The sequence below is a fragment of the Ochotona curzoniae genome, unplaced genomic scaffold (assembly GCF_017591425.1).
Source record: "Ochotona curzoniae isolate NIBS_2020 unplaced genomic scaffold, NIBS_Ocur_1.0 contig_4692, whole genome shotgun sequence".
NCBI classification, from domain to species: Eukaryota; Metazoa; Chordata; class Mammalia; order Lagomorpha; family Ochotonidae; genus Ochotona; species Ochotona curzoniae.
Window position 1 is genome coordinate 1,826,891 of NW_024466361.1, and position 25,193 is coordinate 1,852,083.

Below are 25,193 nucleotides of genomic sequence, written 5' to 3' on the forward strand. Positions count from 1 at the left end.
AAGCAGCATCTGCGTCTGGTTTTGGGGTTGCTCTTCGCTCTTTGTCTCCATCAAAGGCACAGCTTCTTACAGAGACACTTCAAAAAGTTCATGGAAAATTAGAATCAAAAGATTAGTTTATTTGGTTGCAAGAAATGATTTGGGGATTGTGTATGCAAGTATCTGGCTTTTTGTCATGTTGATCTTTGCATGTGTTAAAACTATAATAGCATCTAATTTTCCATTTTCACTTGTTTTAAAAGCTCCTTAAAACGTCTGCTTCCATAGTCCTCCTATTATTTGGGAGTCGCCATTCTGTTACAGTGTCTGCATTTTCTAATTTATTTTCTTTAAAGCCCAGCATCTAAAGTCGCTCTGCTGTTTTCCTGGGGGCTGCTTCTTGTTTGCTCAGCATCTGAGAATGTAAAGTTTCTGATGCTTTGGGAACAAAGTGGCCAGAGTGAGCGTGGGAGTACACAGTTGGGCCGCTGCATTGTTCCCTTTGCTGCCAGCGTCCGCCATGGCCAGTTTGGCCAGCTTTTCGGCGTGACCATGTTTTTAGTGTAAAATGAGACTCATGTTACCTTACGTTCTGGGTGCCATTTGTTTTTTATTTAGTTTCTTTTTTTCCTGCATTCTTCGAGAATGTGTGTTGAGCACTCACACTGCGCTGTACTCAGTGCAACACCAGCCTGTCAAGGAAGACGGAGGTACGCGGCCAGGAAATCAGCATCTAGAGAGGTTACGAGCGTGATCACTGCTCAGTGCAGTACTGCACAGTGACTGATGGGGAAGACATGAATAGACGCCAGGGAAGAATGTGCAGGAGAACACTGGACAAGAGCCTTGGGCAAGTGCTCCTCGTACCAAGGGAACCTCTTAGAGGTCTTGATGGAGGACGAGGGCAAAAACAGGTCCTGCTTTGCTGCGTGTGAATATGTGGAGCTGGTCCGCTGGCCTCTTTCTGCGTGACCTGGCCCTGCTCCTTCTGGATGCCATTTGTTTGGTCCCCTTTCCTGATGTCTTCCTTGTTTTCCAAAGGTCAGAGAAGGTGTTCTTAGAATATGCTTTATTCATAAATCATTCTGTCTTAGCTCATGTGTATGAGCACAGAAGCTTCACCTGTCGGGATGGTGCACACAAGGAGCCTACACAGCAGTTCTCTGCAAACACCGACTCTGCTCCTCCCCGTTGCTGTGTGTTCTTTGAACCTTTTACCTTACACTGGTCCCACTGAAGTAAGGCCTAGAATTTGTTCCCTTGTACATAAGTATTAACAATCTTTCAAAGTTGATTCTAGGCAATATCTAAGCAGCCAACAAAAACTCTAGAAATAAAATCTTTCCAAGTCTAAGAGACACAGACATGAATGATGAACCCTGTAGAGATGTACACGACAGAGGGAGTCACCTGGACCTGGGGAGGTCCAGAAGGGCTTCATGACCGTCACCCAGGTTATGCCAAGTCTCTTCTGATGACAGGGACTTCCCCAGGCCAACAAGAAGGAAGCCCATTCTCACTTCTCAGTTCAATGTGTACAAAGCTTAAGTCTAAAAGACCCATACCCAGTTGTGGACCCAGAGTGGAAAGATGAACCCAGAGGGCTCAGTGCATTCAGAGGCACGCACATGAGCCCAGTGGGACTGACTCGATGCTCTCCCTTTAGTGTTTTTGTAAGGATTTACTTTGTTTATTTGGAAAGCAGAATGACTGGGGTGGCGTGGAGTCTAAAGAAGCAAATCCTCCATCCTCTGGTTCACGTTCCAGATGACCACAGCAGTTGTGCTGGGCCAGGCCGCAGGCAGGAACCACATACTCCATGTGGGTCTCCCATGTCAGTGGCTGGAGTTCACTCAGATTCCAGGGCCAGCTTCTGCTGCTCTTGTAGGCACCTGAGCAGGAAGCCGAGGCAGAGGCATAAGTAACACTCCCAGATGGGACGCAGTGTTGCAAGCAACAGCTTACCTGCTGTGGCACAGTCGGCCTGTGCTATCTTTACCGTTACGTACATGCCCTTGCTCTTAATGAGCAGAGTGCATATTATCTCGTAGAACTGTAAACAGTATTGTAATAATTGGTCATTAAATGTAAGTAGAATTTTTTTTCCTTACCCAAAAAGAAAATCTTGGCATGAAGGTTCATCTTGCATTTCTTCCACATCATTTATCTTCCACTAGCAGCTGACTCTTTAAAATATAAGGAAAATGTTTAGAATCAGATTAGCTAGATGCCACTAGAAAATAACTAGAGACACATCATTCCTTCACTGGTTTTTTTCTCCTCAAGACCTGTTTGATACTATATAGATATTTCAGATGGTACATTAAGCGGAGAATCACTTGTTTATTTTTATTTATTTATTTATTTTTAAAGATTTATTTTTATTATTTTTTTATTGGAAAGGCAGATATACAGAGAGGAGAGACAGAGAGGAAGATCTTCCGTCCGATAATTCACTCCCCAAGTGAGCGCAATGGCCGATGCTATGCCGATCCAAAGCCAGGAGACTCTTCCAGGTCTCCCACGCGGGTGCAGGGTCCCAAAGCCTTGGGCCGTCATCAACTGCTTTCCCTGGCCACAGGCAGGGAGCTGGAAGGGAAGTGGGGCTGCCGGGATTAGAACTGGCGCCCATATGGGATCCCGGGCGTGCAAGGCAAGGATTTAACCACTAGGCCACCGTGCCAGGCCCACTTGTTTATTTTTAAGAGGCGCTCTGAAAGAATACTAGCAACTCTTCATTTCACTTGTGGAATACCTACTGTGTGCTGCACTTGGTGAAGCCAGACCCAGTGTGTGGCTTCTCAACTGTGGATTCCACCATTCTTTGCCACTTTGACATTTTCCCAGATGTTTCTTAACTGCTCGACTCTGTAGAATATTTTCCCCCATTTTTTTTGCCTTGCCTTCTCCGTGCTGCTCCTTCATCTTTCCCAGGTTGCCTTGTACTGCCAGTCAGCACAGTGGCCCCTTCCCAGTCACTGGAAAAGGACTGTGATAGCAGTGGAATATTTGCATGAAAGAAAAAATATATTATTGCAACATAACAAGCTATTTTAGTTTAATATTTTTCACTTCTTTTCCTTATGCATATTTATTCTTAGAATACTTCATGTAATGTTTTATATTCTGTTTTTCTCTGACAAAATATATTTTTTTCATATTGCATGAGTTTCATGATTATAATTTCCAACATAAAAATAACATTACCATGCTAAACAAAACAAATCAGCCAGGATCCCTGAACTGATGATTCTTCCTAGTTATTTTGTCCTAGGTAGCTATGTTCCCATCGAAGGTAGATGCCAGGGGTATCTAAGTAGCTAAGAAGCTTACATTGCTGCTTTTCACTTTGGTCATGTCATATTTTCACAGATTCTGTTAACCCCAATGAACCTAAGGTCCATCACCTGGAGAGGCTGAGCTTGATGCTTTGTAGGTTTATCTCCGAAACACTTTTGAGCTCTACATGGTGTATGACACGAGCACTCGGAAGGCAGTGTGACCACTTGATCACCTTTTTGTAAAATATGCAATATTGAGAATGTGGTAGAAGCTTTGGAGCTACCATTTCAAAAGGCCTCTTTGCACAAGCGTAAATGGTCTATTCAGTGTCATCTGGGAGTCAAGAATCTTGGCTCTCTTGCAGGAGAAAAATTTTACGCAAAAAACATAGAATTCAGGAGCTATTACATACTTGATATGTGTTGAGAAATTATGTGGCTTTTATTCTAGTTTTGCACAATGATGGTAGTAGAAAATGGAGAGAAATTCTGAAAAGCTCTTTTAAAATGCATTGGGAAGTAGCATAAAATATTGTCAAAATTCAGTTTAAAATATTTGAGTCTGTTTGGTGATTTAGTTTAGGAGAATCACTGTCATCCAAGATAATGACTTTGCAGCTCTACAGGGAAGTGCTTAACTCAGCCTTCTCGAATGAGCAGGGGAAAACAGACACAATCGCAGTTGTCGAGCTGCTCTTTAAAAAATATGCATTAAAAAACTGAATGTGTCCTCTAGCTTCACTGCATAGTATTAAAATCTGTGTGTGGAATTGATTATGGAAGGTTTCATTTTCTGTGTGTAAGCGGATAAGCGGAGACCAGTATTTTGTTTAATACCAATGGTGTCTCCATCTTTCAGATGCAGAGATAGTGGATTCCACTTTAACAAGTGATTATAGAGCGACTGAAGTCAGTAAATGTCACATGCATTTTATGGTTCTGATTAAATGATGCAGAGTTTTCCTGCGTGACAAACTGGAGTGTGGGAAAGATCATTTTAGGAAAAAATAAGAAGAATCTCACTTTTATTTTTAGACATAGACTGTGCTGTGTTTGCCTTGTGGTTGAATGTGACAGGCGAGTCCTGAGGGTGTCGGCTCTGCCAATGGCTAGGCTGAGCTGAGGGCACAGGACTGCGCATCCCCTCTTTTCCTATGAGATTTGCAAGTCCCAACCACTTGATGAACTTGTGGGAGAAGCTGTTGCACCATGGGTGACATCAGTGGTAATAAAGAAGGATCACGTTACTGGGCAGCCTTTAACTGCGGAGATTGCGTGCAGAGAAGGTGTTCACGGGCCTGGATTCTGACTAAATGTTTATTTTTTCAGTGATCCCCAATAAGTTTGCTTTTGAATCAGAGCCCGATTTCTGCCCACAGTATTCATTTTAATCATTGCAGTCTAATAACCTTATTAAAATGTATTTTTAAATTCTCCTGGGATATATTGTGCCTTTTCAGTGCATAGACTATAAAAAGAATAAGGATCGTGTTCATAAGGGAAAACCAAGAATTAAAGAGCTTGGGCAGTTGCTGGCGCTGGAGGAACAGATGTTGAGGTTTGGTGCATTGCTAGAGGGTGTGGAGGAGAAAAGAGTGGGACTAGTATCTTTTTGATTAGGCTGTTTTAAATATAATGAAAATTTTTGATATTTACTGAAATCCCATCCTGCTGATTTATTACAGTCCTTGAAATTCTGTCATGAAAGTCTTAGACATTAGCACGCTTTGCAAAATCTAAGACATGTCTCAGCCATTGGGAAAGCTTCATAAGCAAAAAAGAATATGAGGTTGGAAAGAACTGCAGTGAATGCTCAAGAAAACTCCACTCTGAGAATGAAAATTCATTTAGTTTTATTTAGCTTAGTCCTTTCCAAATTTATATGGCCATAGTTCATTTTATTCACAGAATATTGGATTATGATACAGTTTCTCTTTTAAAAAAATAGATCTAGGAAAAGGTGATTATAAGAGGATGACGGTGGCAACATATTAATGGTGTAGTAAAATAATCCAGCTTCACTGGGCATTTTCTGTGTCAGTGGCAGATACAGAATGGCTTTCTGTGCATTATCATTTAAATACTGCGAGCTACAAACTTCCTTTTTCACAGATGAGGAGCTTTGGTTTAACAGAATGGAAAAAACTAGAAAATGGTATTGCCATGGCTCAGTCTCTACCATGACATGGCTTCCCAGCCCCATCTCTATCACTGCAAATAAAGTCATCACTAGGTATTTAGGACCTAGAATCACTTAATTACTGTTTCCTCATGACAGCAAGCTAAGGGAGTCACCCTGGTGAGTACAGGTTTTAGTGGATACAGGGGACACTGAGGGAGAAAGAGCTAAAATGCTTTTGGGTTTTGAATGCTTGGGGTTTGATCTGCCGTCGGTGATTAAGGAAAGGTACAGCAGGAGAAATGCAAAATGAGAGATGCAACGATGAAGTTATTTGCTTTCCACTCAGGTCTACAGTCATCTGTCTGACATGAGAGAAGGCGCAAGGCAAGTATAGAAAAGCTAAGAAGGTTAGACTTAACCAGACTTCATTTCAGCACCTGTCTCAGGGTTGATGAATGTCACAACTCAGGATCTGAGGTCTTGTTAGGGCACTGTTGTGATGTGTGGGTCCCTGTGATGTGGCTGTCCCTTCAGAAGGCCCCTACTGATGTGGACAAGCAGACTGTGGAGTCCAGGTGCAATAAAGGCGTTCAGAAAACCTTATCCATTTTTGGTTTAGTCCTTTTCGTACTAGAAGTAGCATCTGGGTGTAAGGTTTTTAAATAGTGACTCCCGTTTGAATGCAATGCATAGTGTTCCTAGTGATCACAAAAGCTTTCAAGTGTCATCGTAGTCCAGTAGATGACTCCAGAGGAATATACACATACCCAGTCCTAGTATTTTCCCGGAGAGAATGTCAGTTGCCAAAAGCGAATGAATAGGGCAGATTATGGTCCCTGGCTGCCTGTCTCCTCCAAACCTCAGCTTGCTTCTGACACCGTCCCTGCCTCATCTCGGCGCACTCTGAGGCCCAGCCCCATCTGCCTCTTCTGCTCTGCTGACCAGTTCTGTTCTGCTTCTCTGCCTGGACCTTGCATCGTTCTGGGCCTTACATAGGAAAGACATTAGTGGGAAAGGCACTAACCTGGATCCGCTGATTTTCAACCCTTTAGTCTTTCATTGTAGTGTTAAATCTTTTATCCTAAAGTAAATAAGCTAATGAAAGCTTGCATGTAACTCAGCATGTTTGATGAACTGTTGGGACTGATTCTAAACAACAGAAAATCCTGTGAGACAAAGGCATTCCCAAGGCCTAGGAGAAGGTCTCCTGCTTTCAAGACACGCGGTGCATCAAGAGTTGGACAGAATGCACAGGAGATACATATCAGCTTCTGATTTTTCTTTCACCATTATTTTATCTTTGTTTTTTCCAACTTAATGTTTTTTGAGATAACATGTTATAATTTTACATTGTAGTCAAGACTAAATGGCATGCTAAATAAAGAGCTTAACAAATAAGATCATAGGCCAATAGGAAAAGGAAAGGACTATGAACAACAAGCAAAAGAAAAGGTGTTCAGTTTCGTTCACAAATTCTAAATTAGTCACGGAAATTAGTCATTAAAACTATAGTAGTGTGTAATTCTTATTAAGTTGTATTGTTCTTACCTTTAGTAACCACCTTTACATCAAGATGGCAGATTTAGAGCCCTGTACCCAAATTAGCATGTGATCAGTGTATGTGTAAGGGAGAGAACAAACACATAAATTATTTTAATATTGACAGTAAATCTGTTTCTTCAGTCTTCCCCAATTAAGAAGTCTTAAAGAGAGATTAGCAGTCTCTGTTGACATTCACCTCTGAAATTTTGAATGAAACAGTGTAAGCTGAAGATGCCCTAAGGAGCATTTTTGGAAAAATCCCAGCAATTGTGTAGAGCCACGCAGATGAAATGATCTCATTAATCTGGAAAACACTGTTTCTTCTAATGTGCTTGAGACAGAGTCAGGAAACCCGTAAAAATGCTTGTGTTTTCTAGCATGTGTAGGAGCTTACGGGGTCTTAAGAGCCTACTTTGGAAGAGTTGCCGAGTCTCCCTTGATTAAAATAATAAATAAATAACCTCTCCAGAACTATGAGGAAAAGAGACTGTCTATAGCATTATCCAACAGTTCGTGTCTTCATAGATGTTAGCTCCTGAGCTTGGCTTTAGAGCTCTTCTGCCTCTTTACAAAGTCTTAATCCTGTGAAAGTGCTGCATCTGGGGTGGGTAAGACAGCCAGAGCTGGAGGCCGGGCTGCCTGGAAGGTTGGGGAGTTCCATCACTCTTCCCAGCCTACCGTGTGGCCTATCTGGTGATGTTCCACATGCAGCCACCTTTGCTGATTGAGCTGATGACAGCCAAATGCTCTGTATGGCTTTCTTACGCACAAGCCGTGCCACTGTACGATTTAGTGGCAATAATAATTAGTAAGCAAATACTGTAAGTTGGGTCCAGTGACGTTTCACCTGTACCAATTTTCTGAGTCCGTTTTTTACTGTTGTACCTGAATACGTGGTCATTTCTAAAGAACTGTGATGCAGTTCTTACACATCTGGAGACTGGGAAGGTCAGGGTAAAGGTGCCCGCGACTAATGAGGAGCTTCTTGACTGCATCCATCTCCTGGAGGGAGGGAGAGCAAGAGAGAATAAGACAGAACTTGCATGCCTACCGAAGTCAAAGAGGGAGATGGTGTGCAAGGTGGAGTACATGGAGAGGGAGGCTGAGGAGGCCCACTCGTCCTTGCTAAGGAATTCACTGCGTCTCACTCACCCTGGCAGCACTCATTAATCACCTCTTCTTAGCAACCCTGTCCCCTCCCAACCCAGAGACTCCAGGGAATATGTTTCCAGTGCATGAGCTTCGGGGAGCACAAGTCAGCAGCAACCAAATAGACAATTATGACTGGTTTGGAAGTGCTTTTCCTTCCTCACCTGTGTTAACTGAAATCACTTGACAAAGGAAACGCAAAGAAAAGCAAGTGTCATGATGCTGGTGCTGCTGTGCCCCCGAGCCCTGCTCCGTCATGTTCTGTTCTGCTCTGTCTGCAGCCATTCACATGTACTTGAAATGGCATCAGCCCATTGGGTGCCCAACGTGAAATTCTGACAAGATGATTCTGAGCCTAGAGATGTACACTTTTCCTTCCTTTCATTATTGTGTTTGCTGTGCCCAAAGAAGCTGAGAATTCAGATACAACTTCAGAATCCCAAAGGTTCAACTGTTTGGTTTGAACAATGTGAAAGTCCTGACTTGCAGCAATATTTTACCTCCAAATGGGAAAGTTCCTGTGGCTTCACAGAAAAAGAAAAAATCAAATTAAATCAAATGTGTAAAAATGCCAAAAAAAAAAAAATAGATGGTAACTAAAAAATTTCAACATTATTCAGAGCCAAAAAAGGAAAAAAAAAAAAAGATGGTAAAAATTTGGTCAAGAAATTATTTCCTCACCTTTGTCAAAGTGTCAGCCAACAGTTTCACCCTGTACTGCTAGGAGCATTGATTAATACAACATTAATTATGGAAATGTTTAAACTCAATGTGCTTCACTTATAGATATTTATAACAAGGTAGCATGCTGTTATGTAAATAAATATTTTGTTACAAATGTTCATCACACCTTGCTTGTAACAACACAAAATTGGAAACAAACTAAATGTCTCACAAGAAAGAATTGTGCTACAGCCGTAATGTGCGTGATGTGGCAGTGAAGATGGTATTTACCAAGTGTTTCTAATGAGACTGGAAATTGCCTAGAGTATCAGAAAGGATTAAAGCGGTTTCATCATATTATAAATCATTTTATCATAAGGACATAAAAGAGTATTTGTAAACACAAAAAGACAATGCACCAAAACACTGGTAGTATTTTGACTTGATCAAAAAGAAACATTCTTTCCTTTGCTCTTTTCATTTTGTTTACAATTATCATCTGCTGCATTCTATTATTAACATACATTGATGACGGCCCATTACTTCTGATGGAGGAGGATATTTATACCACTGTTTGGACAACAGTGCTAGCTAGAGTCAGTGCTTCTCCTAGACGAAGGTTAGCACATCCACATAGAGCACAGCCCTGCCCCTCTAACAAGTCCCGAGCAGCGTCGATGAGATTCACTGATGCAGAGAATATTTGAAAATTTCTTGGTCTTTTGAAATGTTTTGTTTGATTTTTTTAAAGCCCATAACCGTTGTTTCCCATGGCTTTAGTAGAAGTCCTTAATCTGGAGACTTCTGCCCTTCTTATGTCTGTGGTGCTGTCAGCACTGACTGCCTGACAGGTCAGCTGGGAAGTGTAAATGAGGAATTATGGGGAAATGGATTTTCTTGGCAACATTCCAGGCACAAAGCTGGCTTCACATGATAACATTAATTCATTCGTTTTTTCCTGTCTTCTTCCCATTTTACTCATTCTTCTGCATCCCAAATTTCTATATAGTTTTCAAATGTTATATAGGAGTCAAGAATTACTGTTTAAAAAAACTGAAAATTACATGGAATCTAAAATATTTCAAAATAAAACATATAGAAGACTCTTATAACATTTAAAGAATCAATTGTCTAACATGTATTGATTGATTTGAAAACCAGTGTCAGAGAGAGATTCCATCTACTTGTTTACTCCCCAGAATGGACACAGGAGTTTGAAACTTCAGCATGTCTCCTCTGTTATTTTTTACAAGTGGCAAACTTTACAAAAAAAAATACACTGTCCTGGGCCCGGCGCGGTGGCGCAAGTGGTTGAGTCCTCGCCTTGCACGCCCGGGATCCCATATGGGCGCCGGTTCTAATCCCGGCAGCCCCGCTTCCCTTCCAGCTCCCTGCTTGTGGCCTGGGAAAGCAGTCGAGGACGGCCCAGGGCTTTGGGAACCTGCACCCGCGTGGGAGACCCGGAAGAGGCTCCTGGCTTCGGATCGGCATAGTATCGGCCCGTTGCGCTCACTTGGGGAGTGAATCATCGGATGGAAGATCTTCCTCTCTGTCTCTCCTCTCTGTATATCCGCCTTTCCAATGAAAAAAATAATAAAAATAAATCTTTAAAAAAAAAAAAAAATACACTGTCCTGAAGATTGACCATCAAAAGTAATGTTTGACACTTGTACCATTAGGAAAGAGAAGGTGTGCGCTCAGAGTTCGCCAGGCATGTCCACAAGGCCTTCCTGGTGTTCCGTTATGTGTTCCGGGACCGTGCCCGTGGGTGAGGATGGCTCTGTGTGCTAAGTCCTGGCTCAGGAGCGTGGGAGTTGAGGCAGAGTCCATCCAGAATTGTTTGGCATGAGACTATCAGTTAAAAAATCTTTGTAGTCCTAGAGGAGTTGCTTGCCTAAAAGAAACTTAGGAAGCATCTTCCATCTCCAGTGTGCAGTCCCCAGTTCATTCTCCTTTGAAGCACTGTGTGGAACCTGAGGAAGTTTGCTGCTTCCATTGTGCCGGGTGCTTTGCCATCGGCCGACACAGACTGCAGAATGACAGCGCCCACTAGGCGTGCGTGGCACAGCTGGAGCATGATGGGAACGACAGTATTCAAAGTCCAGTGACCTGGCTTCAGCCCCGTTGTGTCATTAGGACTTGCTACTTTTTATTTCAGGGCGTGATGCTTAAATGAATTTATCCCTAATGTATGATCTCAGCCCATCCGTCTTTTGAGTATAAGTTTTCAGATACAGACCATGCTGTGTAAAAATTTAGAAACCAAAGGATTGATTCTGTTTGAATGCAAAATAGATGAGGTTTACAAATGGCTGAGTTTTGGAATATTCAAGGTTTATGGAATTCTTGTAAGGTTGGTGCTCGAGTGCTAGCAGCTGTATTCAGTCCTCAGGTGTGGCAGTAGCATGGACAGTTCATGGTTGCTAAAATTATTCCCGTGAAATAGAAACAAGGAAGGAGTATAGTAATTTAAGATCTTCCCACAAGTCACCAAAGTGCTGTGGTATAAAACTTACACTCGGGCTTGTTTTCCACATACCCTGAATTTTCCTCTTCTGCATGAATCACCTTCTTTTGTGTTGTAGAACCTGTCAGATTACCTTGTCATTATTCTTGGAGTGAAATCAGAATGCACATCTGAATTTCATCTGTATAGCAAATTCTGGTGGTTTGTTTCCTTACATTCAACTCCTGAGGACTGCAGGTGACCCGTGGACTCCTGGATGACCTGTTTCCTCTGCAAAGACAGAGAACTTACTGCTCAGATATTACTTAAAACCAGTTGTTATAAAATATTGTCTCTCTCAGCTTAAGGACACAGTCCCATAAAATAGGGGTGAGGGAACCTTTTTGAGCATGAAATGTGAGAAAACTTCAGGTGGAGCCAACAAATCAGCAGCAGTGGAACGTTTGCCAGGACTTGAGTGACATCATTGGTTGCCTTCTCCGGTGCTCCCCTTATTAAGATTTCTTTTATTTGCTTTCTTTTGCATGAACATGGCTTTTAGAAAGCTTATATTTAGAACTTCTGAGCTTAAAAAGAACAGAGAGATAGCTTTATAATTACTATGTAAGAACTATGAAGTGGGAAAGAATACATTCATTGGCAAGGCATATTACAATTACTTTGTCATGCATCTGGTTATGTTGGCATATTTGTTTAATTAAATTCCGTGCTAATTATAACTGTATGTACTTGTGTTAATTATTATTTGCTTAACACAGGCAACAGTGTAATTCTTTAAAGGAAAGCAACTCACTTTCTATTTAAATTCTGATTTAATGTGCTTCTTAAAATAATAGTAGTGACATTTTATTGGAACCGTAGTTGAAAAATATTTATCTTCCTCGGCTGCATCTGGGCTAACCTGTGACAGAGTTGTTTTAATGTCACACTTGCATTTGGGAAGGTTTTCCAATAAAGGGTTAGCACCCCTAGACCCAGCTAGTGCTCTAAAGGGCTCTTCTGCTGCAGGGAGCGTTAGCACCCTGTCCCTGACTCCAGAAGACAGCAGGGGTCTGGAGTGATTGTGATCCTCAGGGACCATCCACTGCTGTGTGCTTTCTAACGGATTTTCCAAAGCTCCTGTTTAAGATCAGGTTACCGAAACACTTGTAGGCTGTTTCCAGCTTGCAAATCTGGCAATTAGAATTCTCACTGGAATTAGGTCTTTTCTGTGTTATTTCACTTTCTTCATCCTCTCTCAGACTCTGGTTCTTCCTTCTCTGGATATTTCTGTCTTCCCATCTTCTGTCAGACATGAGTTTGAAGCATATCTCCAGTTCTCATAGTGAACGGGCTGAGAACTCGTGCTTACACATCCTAAATCGTGTCGTGATCTTCCCAGCCTGTGTGTTCACAATTACTTGGAGCAGTTAGCTCTTCCTAGCCTCTCCCTTCAGTTATCTTGAAATGATTTTGTTTGTTTTAAATGTCAGTGTAAAACTTTGGCAGTTTATGATTCCTGTTCACTCTCCCCAATTCACATCCCAAACTGTTTTTCCACCCGAAGAGCTCAGTCTCTTCCTTGCAGGAGCATTTATCTTCAGGTCAGCTGGCAAGGTCCTGAGCTTTAGGAAGTCCTTGTTCATCAGTTGGTGTCATCAAGGGTGAGAGAGGAACTTGGACGGTCCGGTCTACGTACAGGGATGGTCCAGTCTACGTACAGGGACGGTCCGGTCTACGTACAGGGATGGTCCGGTCTACGTACAGGGACGGTCCGGTCTACGTACAGGGACGGTCCGGTCTACGTACAGGGGCTTAGCAGACCCCAGCTGACAGGGGCTCGTCTCTGTGATTTTAAACAGCTGAGCTCTTGTCAGGTTCTCCAATTTTTCACTCTGAAACAAAACATACCATCAGGCATGACAGGACGTACTGAAAGCACTGCTTTTCAAGCAGAAAATCTTTCCAGCTGACATCCTCCTGAAGCCATGTGATACTCAACGAGAAAGGTGTGACTGCCCTCCAGGAAATGCAAGTTCCTTGTTGCTCTGCTAAGTTGTTCCCTGCAAAGTCATGGGGTTCTGAACATATGCACTCCTGAGCCATTGCTTTGCATTCCCTCACCTGAGTGAGTGAAGATGGATGGAAGGGTCCTTCACCACAGACAGTTAGTATTCTGACAGATGCTCTCCCGACACGGAGAGTCAGGAATTTAGTAACACTGTGAGTACTGGCAGCTGGAAGGAATATGCATGGCTTCCGTGGGACAAGTAAGTGCCAAGGGTACCTGGAACAATTCTACTGGTGAAGACATGAACAATTTAAAACTTGATTGCCAAGAGTAGAAAAGGAACCTAGTGGAAATAAAAACTTGTGTGGTTTTTTTTTTTTTTTTTTTTAAGATTGATTGGCTGGCTGATTTACAGAGAGGAGATACACAGAGAAAGATCTTCCATCCACTAGTTTACACTCCAAGTGGCTATGATGGCCAGAGCCGAGCTGAAGCTTGAAGCTTCTTCTGGGTCTCCCACACAGGTCCAGGATCCCAAGGCTTTTTTCCCTCCAAGCAGGGAGCTGGAAGGGAAATGGAGCCGCCTGCATACAAACCAATGCCCATATGGGATCCTGGTGCGTGCAAGGCAAAGATTTAGCCAGTGAGCTATCATGCCATGCCCTTTTGTGGGACTTTCAAGGACTGAGGGAGAAGAGTTAGAAACCATGGGTATAAAATTTGAAAATGCATTGCTTATCATATCAGTTCTCTTAAACGGGAAAGACAATACTAAGAGAAGGGAGGAAAATAAGGAGCAGTTATTAGTTGATTCCAAAACTTGACTTATGGTCAGTACGAGTCATAAGAGACTTTTCAAGTTAAACAAATCTCTTGGGCCTGATGTGGTAGCATAATAGCTAAAGTCCTTGCCTTGCATGTGCCGGGATCCCATATGGATGCCAGTTCGTGTCCCAGCAGCCCCGTTTCTCATCATCCAGCTCCCTGCTTGTGGCCTGGGAAAGCAGTCGAGGATGGTCCCAAAGCCTTGGGGTTCTGCACCTACTTGGGAGACCCGGAAGAAGCTCCTGGCTCCTGGCTTCAGAATGATTCAGCTCTGGTCTTTGTGACCACTTGGGGAGTGAATCAGCAGAAAGAAGATCTTCCTTTCTCTCTCCTCCTCTTTGTATATTTGACTTTCCAATAAAAATAAATAAAAATTTTAAAAAGTTTTCTGTTGTGAAAAAACATTATTGTCCATCATTGAAGTACTTTTTGTTCCTTCCCCTTGCTGTCAGTTCAAAATAGGCTTTTGGCAACAATTCAAGAGAGTCTCTAGATGTGTGTAATGCCCCAGAGAAAGGTTCTATTTGTCCAACAGAAAGTATGGCCTCTTGGACCCTAAGAAGACAGAACTTCTTGCCAAGTTCAAACTGTCAACAAGGTTAGATAATAAGCCTCACTTGGCACAGTGTTTCATATTACTATGGTGTTTTATTGAAGGACATTCCCATTTTTTCACCTGAAACGTGGTGTTGCTCATAAGAATGTGGTGGTCTACAGGATAGCACTTTAATGAATTCCCTAAAATCGGATGTTGCTTTCAGGACAGGTGCTCAGCTCAATTCAACACACAATCTTTAAATGAATGTACCAGGCAGAGTGGGAAAGGCAGCCCTGTTCTCTGCTGTGAAGGAACAAGATAAGGGAGGAGTCACCTGCTTGGTGTGGGAAGGGGGATGGAAGAAATCTAGAAGGGATCATGGGGACACAGGGAAGAGAATGTCCTATCGAGACCGTGACAGTAAATGCTCACTGAGCTGTGAGAAGAGGCTGGTGTGTGCTTTGATTAGACAACACGCAGTGCACAGAGCAGGCCTGGCTGCCATCCCAAGGCTGTGTGAACAGGTGCTAGCAGTCAGATCATGTTCCCCACAAAACATTGTGAGAACTGAATGTGAAAAAGCCCAGAAAGAGGTTAACTGAGGCCTGAAGTAAAGGTATTTAAAAATATACCTACTTCTTTTGGAGTGTTGGGAGTTGGGTTTTTGCCATCGAACAAGCCAAATTTTGCTTTAGCAGCTGGACCTGCCAACCCTTACCACTGGCTAGACTACTAAAATGGAAAATGTTATTCCCAGTTAAGGCACCATTTTTCCCAGAGACTTTGAATTAGCTATGTTTTGCTCTGTCAGATCTTTCTGACCTGGGGTCGTGTCTGGTTTTTATTCCAGTTGTAAGGTCTGTGTGCACACATGGTGCCTTGGGCCATGTAGTGCAGGACAAATGATTCCTTCTTAGTTTTTGTTAACAACTAAGTAAAATAGTCAAACTTTAAGAAGAAGAAAAAAGACTTAATAAATGTTTTGTTATTCTCTAATGAGAAATGCAATGCATCAGTGTTAATTAAGACACTTGACTATTTTCCTCACTCTCTCTATTATGTTATGGTTAGTATCCAAAGCAGAGGGTTTTGCTCAGAATTCGCTTCCAGGCTTGAGGGCTGTTACTAGTGGGGATACAGAACCTCCCACTTGGACCATCTTTGCCACTCTTCCTTTTAAAAAGGATCATCTCCTGTATGGTTTCTGCTAGTGCCTTTCTTTCCTCAGTGTCTTCAGCTCCATCCCAAACACCCTGGAGCACGCTGCCTTATGAGATCAGCCTGTCTAGCCTTCAGTAAGTGGGAAGTGTCACCTTTTTAGTAATGTCATGAATATTCCTATAATGATTTTGTATTAGTTAACTGTTGTTTTAATTTAGCTCATTATAAGCGCTTGCTTTATGTTATCCTGTTGATCTTTGCAATGATTCTATTGGGCAGATACTAGAGTAATATTCATACCATCTCTAAGGAAACAGTGCTGTGGCACAGCAGGTTGAACCACTGCCTAGAACACCTGCATCCCTTATCAGACTGCTGAGTGTGAGTCCTGCAGATTTACAGAGAGGAGAGACAGAAAAATCTTCTATCCACTGGTTCACTCTCCAAATGGCCACAGTGGCCAGAGATGAGCTGATCCAAAACCAGGAACTTCTTCTGGGTCTCCCATGTGGGTGCAGGGTCCCAAGGCTCTGGGCTGTCCTTGACTGCTTTCCCAGGGCACAAGCAGGGGGCTGGATGGGAAGCAGGACTGCCAGGATTAGAACCGGTGCCCATATGGGATCCTGGGGTGTTCAAGGTGAGGACTAGCCACTGAGCCCTCATGCTGGGCCTGCTGCTCTGCATTTGATTCAACAATGTGCTGCTGCACTTGTGAATTGGCAAGTAACACCCCAGGGGACCGAGTGCTGATCAACCTGCAAGGAACCTGGACGGACTTCCTGGCCCAGGTCTCACTCTCACTTTCTGCCTCATATTCTTCTATCCCCATCTTATAAAAAATGAATAAATATATAAATGCATATTTGAAAAAAAATCAGATGAAAATCAAGTGTCTTGCCTGTTCTGCTGCAGTTAATGGGACTGCATCCCATCCCCAGGCCTGTCTGATTCCAGAGCCCGTGGCCCTCAGCAGCTGGCTCCAGCACGTCAGTGGAACCCTGCTGCTGGCTTCTGCAGCACAGTTCCTGTCACAGTTCTTACTGTCAACCGTGTCATCTCTCGTGATAGTGCTTATTGGCTTGTTGATAGATTTGTTTACAAATGTCTCAGCAAACTGTAGCAGTGTAGACTTAATCAGATGTTTATTCGGCAAGAGTAGTATTGCTAATAACAAGCCAGGTTGAACAAGGTGCTGGGGTTATAAATACAGAGAGACTCATTAGGTCTTACCTTGAAGAGGTCATATCTAGTTAGGAAACAACTACAGGGGCTCCCTTATCCACAATTCCAATTCCAGAAATGTCTGAGAAGTGAGTTTCTGCACGTTATGACGTGGTTAGCCCCAGTACTGGAGGGAAGGTGGCATGAGGCTGTCTAGGGCCTTTGTAACTCAGTGTAATTATCAGGCACCACCTCATTCTGCCATTCTGCGGGAGGTGTTAGGTAACACATGGTAAAACCCTGCATAACCTTTCTGAAATTTGTATTTTCTGAGCTCTGAAATATATCTGATACTGGGGGATTTACTAAAATGAATTGTGGGCCCATACAGTGAATGGTGAGCTTTGTGGTACTTCTCACGACCGAGGTAAAAATTCTGAGAGCTGTTGCAGGCAGTGACAAAGGAGCTTGGCAGAAGTAGGCACAAGCAGGCAGAGCTGAAGCTGCAGACAGTGGCATAAAGCTCTTCATGAATCTGAAGTGTGGGACGGGAAAAGCCACTCAGCACCGAGTTGTGGAGGCCCGGTGAGCTGCCCGGGCGCTCGGTGCTCCTGCTCTGTGGCTGGCTTTGGGGAGGACTTGGATGGTCTCAAGTAGACGGTTTCCTCATCTGGGTTTTTCTCTTGTAGCCACATGGAGCTGTTATAGTAAACATGATCACGAGTGCTGAGGACTGGAGCGAAGGTAGTGGGCGCAATAGGAAAGTCCAAGGAGAAGCTGGACCAAAGAGGAAAGAAAGAACCTTAGAGCTGGCCTCCATTTCCTAGTTCATACAACCTACAACATTTTTAGTGTATTCAGTTGTTCACAGGTTACTATTCACTTACCAGCGAGGCAACTGTGTTCGACCGCATTTCTTCAGGTTGGGATAGATGTGTGAAAACATGAGTACTTTATTCATTTTGCTATTTATTAAACAATGCTGCTCATACAGTTTATTAGCTTTGCAAAGCTTCTGCATCTGGTCCACCGAACCAAGACTCTGGATAAAGTTGTTCAGTATATCTCAAGTGGGAACCCAGGCTTGGAATGTCCTGCAGTACTGACTTACCAATGTTCTCCTCAGGAAACGTAAAGATTGGATGCATGCATAGATTGTACAGGCTGTGGCATGTGTCCCAAACAAATGTTGACTAGTCACATGAAATCATCTTGTCTGTGTAGTCAAGATCAGAACTTTTCAAATACAGGCATACTTATCTCCTGTAACCACCAGTAAAATATTGTGGCTTCAAAAATCAGAATGAGGCCTTTCATGTTGCCCGCTGTTCTCAATCAAAACTAATTTTTCACCAGAAGTTAAAACCCTCTGTGCCAGAAATGCTGTGTATCTCTGGACAGTTGGTGCTGGACTCATTCCATGCTGGCTGATTCTTTTCTGTGTAGGAAAGAAGGGAGTCGTTATGTCTAATGAGAAGAATCTGAAGTTAAGTTAAGCAGCAAGCAAACATTATGCCAACTCCAATTGCTTTGGGGTCATTGGCTTGTTAATAAATATTTGCTGACCAGTTACTTTGCCTCCATACAAGGATTTTGATAGTTTTGGCAACAGCAAACACTGTATATGTACATATCTTCACATTTACACATACATGTATATGTTATATACAATATACTATTGATCTTTTCTGTCCAAATCCATTGTAGATTATTTCATTCCTTGTTGATTATGACTGACACTTTGAAAAATACTTGTTTATTCATTACCAATATCACAAAATTAAGCATACAAAATTTGACTTCCATTCCCCAAAACTGATATTTATCTGTGAATGTGCATTTTGCCAGTCCCCAAGTGGGTGGATGCTCTGCAGGATCTTACACATCCATCAGCTCGATTTTGGCCCTGCTTCAGCCAGCTTTGTTTGCTAATTGCCATTGCTCAGTTGCAGAATGTCTTAGATTCCTTTAGAGAAGCTGATGAGTCATCTTGCAAATGGAAAAATGAACAGAAAGAAATCGCCTTCTGTGTTGATTCAAGCCCCATTTAGTCTTAACCCCCTACATAGAGGACATCAGGAATGATTTGGTCTCTGTGACACATCCCTAAATAAAATTAATTGGAAACTAGATAGCTCCCTAATAACCATGCTTGTTTTTACATAAGAGAAGGAGAGAAGGATTAAATTCTTTGTTATAATTAATGGGAGTGAAAATAGAATTGCAGTCCATGGTATGGCAAAATGAGAGAAAATAAGGCTTGTAAGTAATTGTCATGGTTGTTTAGGAATAATTGTTTCATTATTGAATTAATAGTTTTTATAAACAGCTTCCATTTCTGTACCATGTTTCTGCAGTCACTCTGTTTTGTGATTGCCTCGACAAAGGATGACAAGAAGTTTTAAATCCATTGCTGGCCTGAAATAGGAGTTGTAAGGTGGTTATGGGAGGGAAATGCAGCAGGAGAGAATGAGGCATGGGAGGGAAACAGGGGGTCAGATTGAAATCACTTGATTAATAAGACAACAAAATTCATTCACCAGCTTGTTTCAAAGGAGATTGTTATTATTCTGGAAAGAAATTAGACATCAGATCCCTCCTCGGCCCCAGGCTCTGACATGTGTTTTATAATGACAGTTAATTAGATACTGTCTGCAGCAATCATAGGCTGTCATTTTTAATACGTTTCTGGGAAGTTGAAGGACAGGAGAAGTCACCTCCTCCCTTCCCATAACTGGAATCGGTTGCCAAAACTAGCTGTGAATATTGAGGCCCAGTTCAACAGCTCTGTAGCTGCTCTGCGCACTCATGCTTCCTGTTTGGCACGTGCTCTGCACCCCTTGTATTTTGCAGACAGAGATGTGAGCTGCTGCCCTGGGTGAGATTCAGGTGCATCTCTCGCAGTGCTGTCTTGACACTGGCCTCTTGAGCGGTGCCACTTGCTCTCGCAACTTCTATAGAACACAAACAATGCTGCACATTTTTTACTTCTCACCACTAGGCACCCTTCTTCTCAAAAAACTTAACCTGCAATATGCTAATTAAAACTATTCATTCGCGTATTCTCGTGGGTATAAAAATTTTGAACTTGGATGATTCCTGTTCTAGCACTTAACTTAGATTTTTTTTTATGGTTCCTTTGGCCAAACATCATTGTGAGATGACAATCCAATATATTGAAAAGAACGAAACCACCTGATAGAACCCCTGCTTATAAAAGATGAAAATCTTTAAAATCTTAGCAGCTCCAAGATATTATCTAGTCCCTTTATTTAACAAACAAGACCATTAGAGGCTCAAAAAACTGAAGTAATTTATCAAGATTATGTGATTAATTTCTTGACAAACCTGAGTTGGACTCCAGTCTTCTGAATTCTAGGCTGTTCTCTTTGCCTTTCTCAGCATGGCTTCCTGACTTACTACCTGTGGTGACTTGGGGTTGAATCCCTAGATGTTTCTAAACTTGAGTCTCTTTTCTCCCTTCCTCCTTCTCCCTGCCTTTCTCCCCTTTTCCTCCTTACTTCCCTATTTCTTCCTTCCTTCCCTCCTTCCTTGTTTCCATCCATCCATCCATCCATTATTGACTTATTTTCATTTATTTATAAGGCAAGTATAGAGGGAGACAGAGATCTTTCACTCTGGTTCATTCTTCTAGTCCCACAACATTCAGTGCTTGGCAAACTTAAGCCAGGAGCCTAGAACTCACTTCTGGTCTCCCACGTGAGTGGCAGGGAGCCATGTACTTGAGCAATCACCTGCCCCTCCCAGCCTGTGCGCCAGCAGGAAGCTGGATTAAAAGAGGCCAGGCTGAAACCAGACATTGGAGTATCGGATGCAGGGATCTTAAGAGGGGTACAAACTGCTGCATCACTCAACCTCTGAATGAGAATCTCATTTATCTGTAAGCAAGGCACAGGGTAGGAATGCAGGCAACCTTGTGTTACCCTGATGGCTTTGGTCATCGTGTCCACACTTGATGCATGGAATCTGTAAATTCTTCCCATGTACATGAAAAAGCTCTCAGCACCTTTTGTTGAAAGCCATGCTTTTTTGATAAGATATCCTCTGCTAAGCTTGATTCCTACTCACTTCCATCCTGAATAAAACTCAAACATTTTCAACTGAAGTGCTGACTTCTGATATTTCTAAGATAATGGTTTCCACCATAATGAGATAGAAATATGGGTTATTTTTTTCAGCACAGACTCTCACTCCCTGTCCAACTTTGCGCTCCCATCAGTCCAACTTGAGAAACAAAAATGAACAAATTCCAAGTGTTCACCTCTGTATTTGTGAGATTTTCCTTTATTTGTCTTTACTTGTTGGACTTCCTGACTAATGGAGAGAAGGAGTCACATCAAGGAGCTGTTGCCCATTAGGGCAGATTGTGTCTCAGAACACAACACCCTTCCACAGCTCCTGCAGTCTCAGACTTTCTGGCCGTTCCAGTTAATACTTACATTTGGAAGATGGCATTGTCAGTAGTGAACTGAAAATGTAAATACATTGAAGTGCTGTTATTTGTTTCCTGGCCTTTTTGTGTGCATGTGTGTGGCTGGTCCCATACATGCCTCACGTGACCTCCTCAGTGCATGTGTGTGGCTGGTCCCCAGTGCTCACATGAACTCTGTGTGCACAGCCCTCCCCACCTGCATGGATTGTAGAGGCATGGCTAGTGTGTGTGAAGATAAGCCCTGCTGTCTATTACTACTAGAAAGCACATTGGGGATTTATTTTGTCTCCTTTTTATGGTGCTGCTTTTAATCTCCTTACACCCACTATTTTTATAGTGCAGTAGGTTTTGTATTCAGTCACTCTCTCTTGTATCAGGTCCCTTCTTGATCAAAAGCACATATTTTCAACACACGTAGCTAGGATTAAGGATATGGCATGGAGTATTGAGTGATTATTCTCTGTGCAGAGCAAACTGGTGTCAGAAAGCAGATTAAGCCAGAGCCCTGACCTTGTAGGATTCTCTACCCTCAAAGCTAGCAGCCAGCCAGAGCAGGATTGGTAAGGCTGCACAGCCATGGGACCTTGTCATCTCTCAAGGTCCAGGATGCAGACAGTGTGTGACCACCTGCATACCCAGTCCCATATGTGTTCCTGTAATGGTTCACTTGCTTTCCAAGTGAATGTAGCCTCCTGCCAGCTGTGGAGTTTTAATGCTTGCAGAGATTTAGATGCTCCAGTAGTAAGTAGAATGACATTGAATAAAGATGGTGAACAAAGAAAGCAATCAAACACAATGACATAATGTAATTAGAGTTGTTTTCCGATACAGCTCACCACACAGTAAGCTTTTGGTGACTGTTAGCTCCAGTTGGGGTTGTTACTGTTATCCTTGGACCATTGCTGTTGAAGCACAGTTTATTACTGTCAGTCACGTATTGACCACCCATGTTAAGTATATTCACTTTCAGATATTTATTGTGTTAGAAAAAGGCAATTTTAGAAATCTTTTTTGCTCAAATCTATTAGTGAATATTATAGTATGTGGTCCTTAACTTAATGGACATTGGTTTTGAGTTAGTATTTCTATTGGGTTTAGTGAATTGGATGTTTTAGTTGAATTAAATGGGCTGTATGAAGCTCATTCCTGGACCAATTTCAGGAATCACTGAGGCTTAGAGATAATTCACAATGTCAATTTTCAAAGTTTGTGATTATTCTTCTCTAATGACTCTCTAATCCTCCACTCAGCTTGCCCTGACACCTTATTAGTTGAATAAATAAGGATAAAACAGGGTTAACCTGACAGAAGTCTGTTACCTCTAACAATGACCCAGATCTCTGGCAGTGCAATGCAATCCTGAATTCATCCCTGGGGCTCCAAAGCTCCGGGTTTTAAATGGATTTAACTCTCTATGGAACCATAATTGCAGCAATTTTTTAGAAAAGATAGACAATATTTTATACAACTTTTTTCTTAGTTTCCCTTGTCAGAAATGAAGAATTGCATTTTGCTCTTAAACTCTTCACTATGTAATGCCACATGGCATGTTTCCTTAATGTCTTTAATCTGCAGTGTGTCTATCCTTTGGGGAAGCTAGTAGAAATCTACATGGATGAGATGCACAGCCTCCATGTGTCAGGCTTTTATATGGATTAGAAGAGTGTCATTGATCATGCACAGCTTGCATCTTGAAGAAACTTCCTCAAGCCACCTGTTAGGCCATTTAGGGAAATAGGCAATTTGACAACCATAGAATGATTTCCAAATGCATGGCTTTCTTAATCTGGGTACAGTGTAGTACTGATACCCTTGTCTTTTACTGTACTTAATAGAGTTAGACAAGGAGGCTTGTTAATTTTATGAGCTAAAATGTGCCATGTGCATCCAGTACATTGTCTGCTACTGCACTGTTATTTAGAATATATATGTAACATGTATGTAAAATGTGTATATATATACACACATATATGGTCTTACATGTTGTGTATGTGTGTGTGTAAAATCTTATGATTTTTCTGTGGAAACCATACACTAAAGAGGAATGTAGAACAGCAAAGGCTTAAAATGTCTAAGGAAGTGTAACATCTTTTTCCATGGCCATCATCCCACAAGCTTGGTGTCATGGCGTTCCATTACCCACTCTAGGTGTGCAAATATGTAGGAGATGGCACTGACATGGCACTCTCAATGACATTTGAAGTTCTTGAGCCTTTGGAAGAGGATTTCTAAGAAATACAGAATTTGGCTTAGTGCTACAAGAAAGTCATATCACTAGTTCTGTACAAGAAATTTGATTCTTTTTTTTGCTGGTTCTCTTGGTGGAAGGTTCATTGGACTGTCCTGGATCTGCATATTCTAGCAATAAAAAGCTCTCAAAGAAAGAAAGAAGACTGTTTATAGCTGGACAAGACAGTTGAGGGACAAAAGGACAGAAGTTGCAAGTGTATGACTTTAAAGGCTATGTCACTGGAAGAAGCTGGATTTTTCTGTTTCTTTGGCTAAGTGTCTTCACTGACTGTTGTAACTCTGTCTTCTAATTCTGTCCTCTGTTGCTACAAATACAAATGGTGTCGTCTGTCAGTTGTGGCTCGGTCATGGCACAGTGCAACATCCTCCTGGCAGGCTTCCCCCTCTCTCTGACACTGCTGACCCCTCTGACATGATTTGTACATTAATTCCACATTAATTTTCTATTCAATTATCTTTCACAAGGTAATTGAACATCTTGTCTCTTGTTTCAAACACTTGGCACATGTTTTCCCAAACCCAGTTCTTTTTTTGTGGAGAAAGGGCTAATTGACCCTTGTGAGTGGAGGACTGCAGAACGTGAATGGCAAGCTGTGGTCCTTTGTGAATATGGACATGATTTGTTTATTTACTCTTAATTTTTAGGCTCATGCATAATTGTGAAAAATTCAATTCTTACTTGATTTGTGTCCTCTTAAATCATCCATGTATTATCTTTTATGAGTTATCAAATGTTCAAGAGCTAACATGTGGCTCAGAGTAACCTATTCATATGCCAAATACTTTGGAATAAGTTCAAAAACCTATTGCTTTGAGTTTTCCACTGGCTGTTTCAAATAAACTTTGATTTTCTGTGTTTCTTTATTGTAGCCTTTATACATCTGCCATTCGGTTGTAAATATAAGAGCAATTAAGGCTCAAGAGAATTATGTAATTTTTGTTTTCAGACATTATTTCATGAATGTTGTGAATTTCTTTTATGTTCAGTCTACTAAAATTACAAGTTTAAAATAATATTCTTCTTATGATCACTGTTCCTTGTCAAGATGTCCTTGAACATTACATTTATCAAAGTTTATATTGAGATGAAAAATCCTATATACTTTATTCTTTCTTATATATTACAGCTTTTTTTCTTCTGATTATGCAAATATAAATATTTATCAATTGTTTTTTATTTCATGGGGTATGTTTTCAGAAGAAATGGTCAGAGGTCTTTTCACAGGCCTGATTCAGGTCTGCTGAGAGGTCTCCTTGGAGACCACAGTCTGTAGTAAAAATAGATCACGTGAGAATTTGCTTCTCTAGAATGGAGGCGTGCTTTAACACATAAACAACAAGGAAGTATTGGGACTACTGGTGAAAGCAGGCGTTTGCTGACATGGATTACAGATGGCCATATAGGAGAGCAACGTTGAACTTGTAACTGGGACTGCAGACTTTAAAAGCAGGCTCATGTCCTGGCCTAGTCATGTAATAGCTGTTGGGCAGGCCTCTACCTCTCTGCCCTTCACCTACCTCATGTAGTATTAATGTTAACATTTTATAAGGTTTTTTTTTAAAACTTGTTAACATATATGGAGTTCTTTTAAAAGTATTTATTTGACAGGCA

The 25,193-nt window shown here is 41.9% G+C and overlaps 1 protein-coding gene across 2 annotated transcripts in view; it reads left to right on the plus strand.

The window, feature by feature from the left end:
* The window catches only part of EXOC4 (exocyst complex component 4), an 817,909-nt gene that overhangs the window by 322,771 nt on the left and 469,945 nt on the right, over positions 1–25,193 (plus strand). The gene's annotated exons all lie outside the window — the stretch shown is intronic.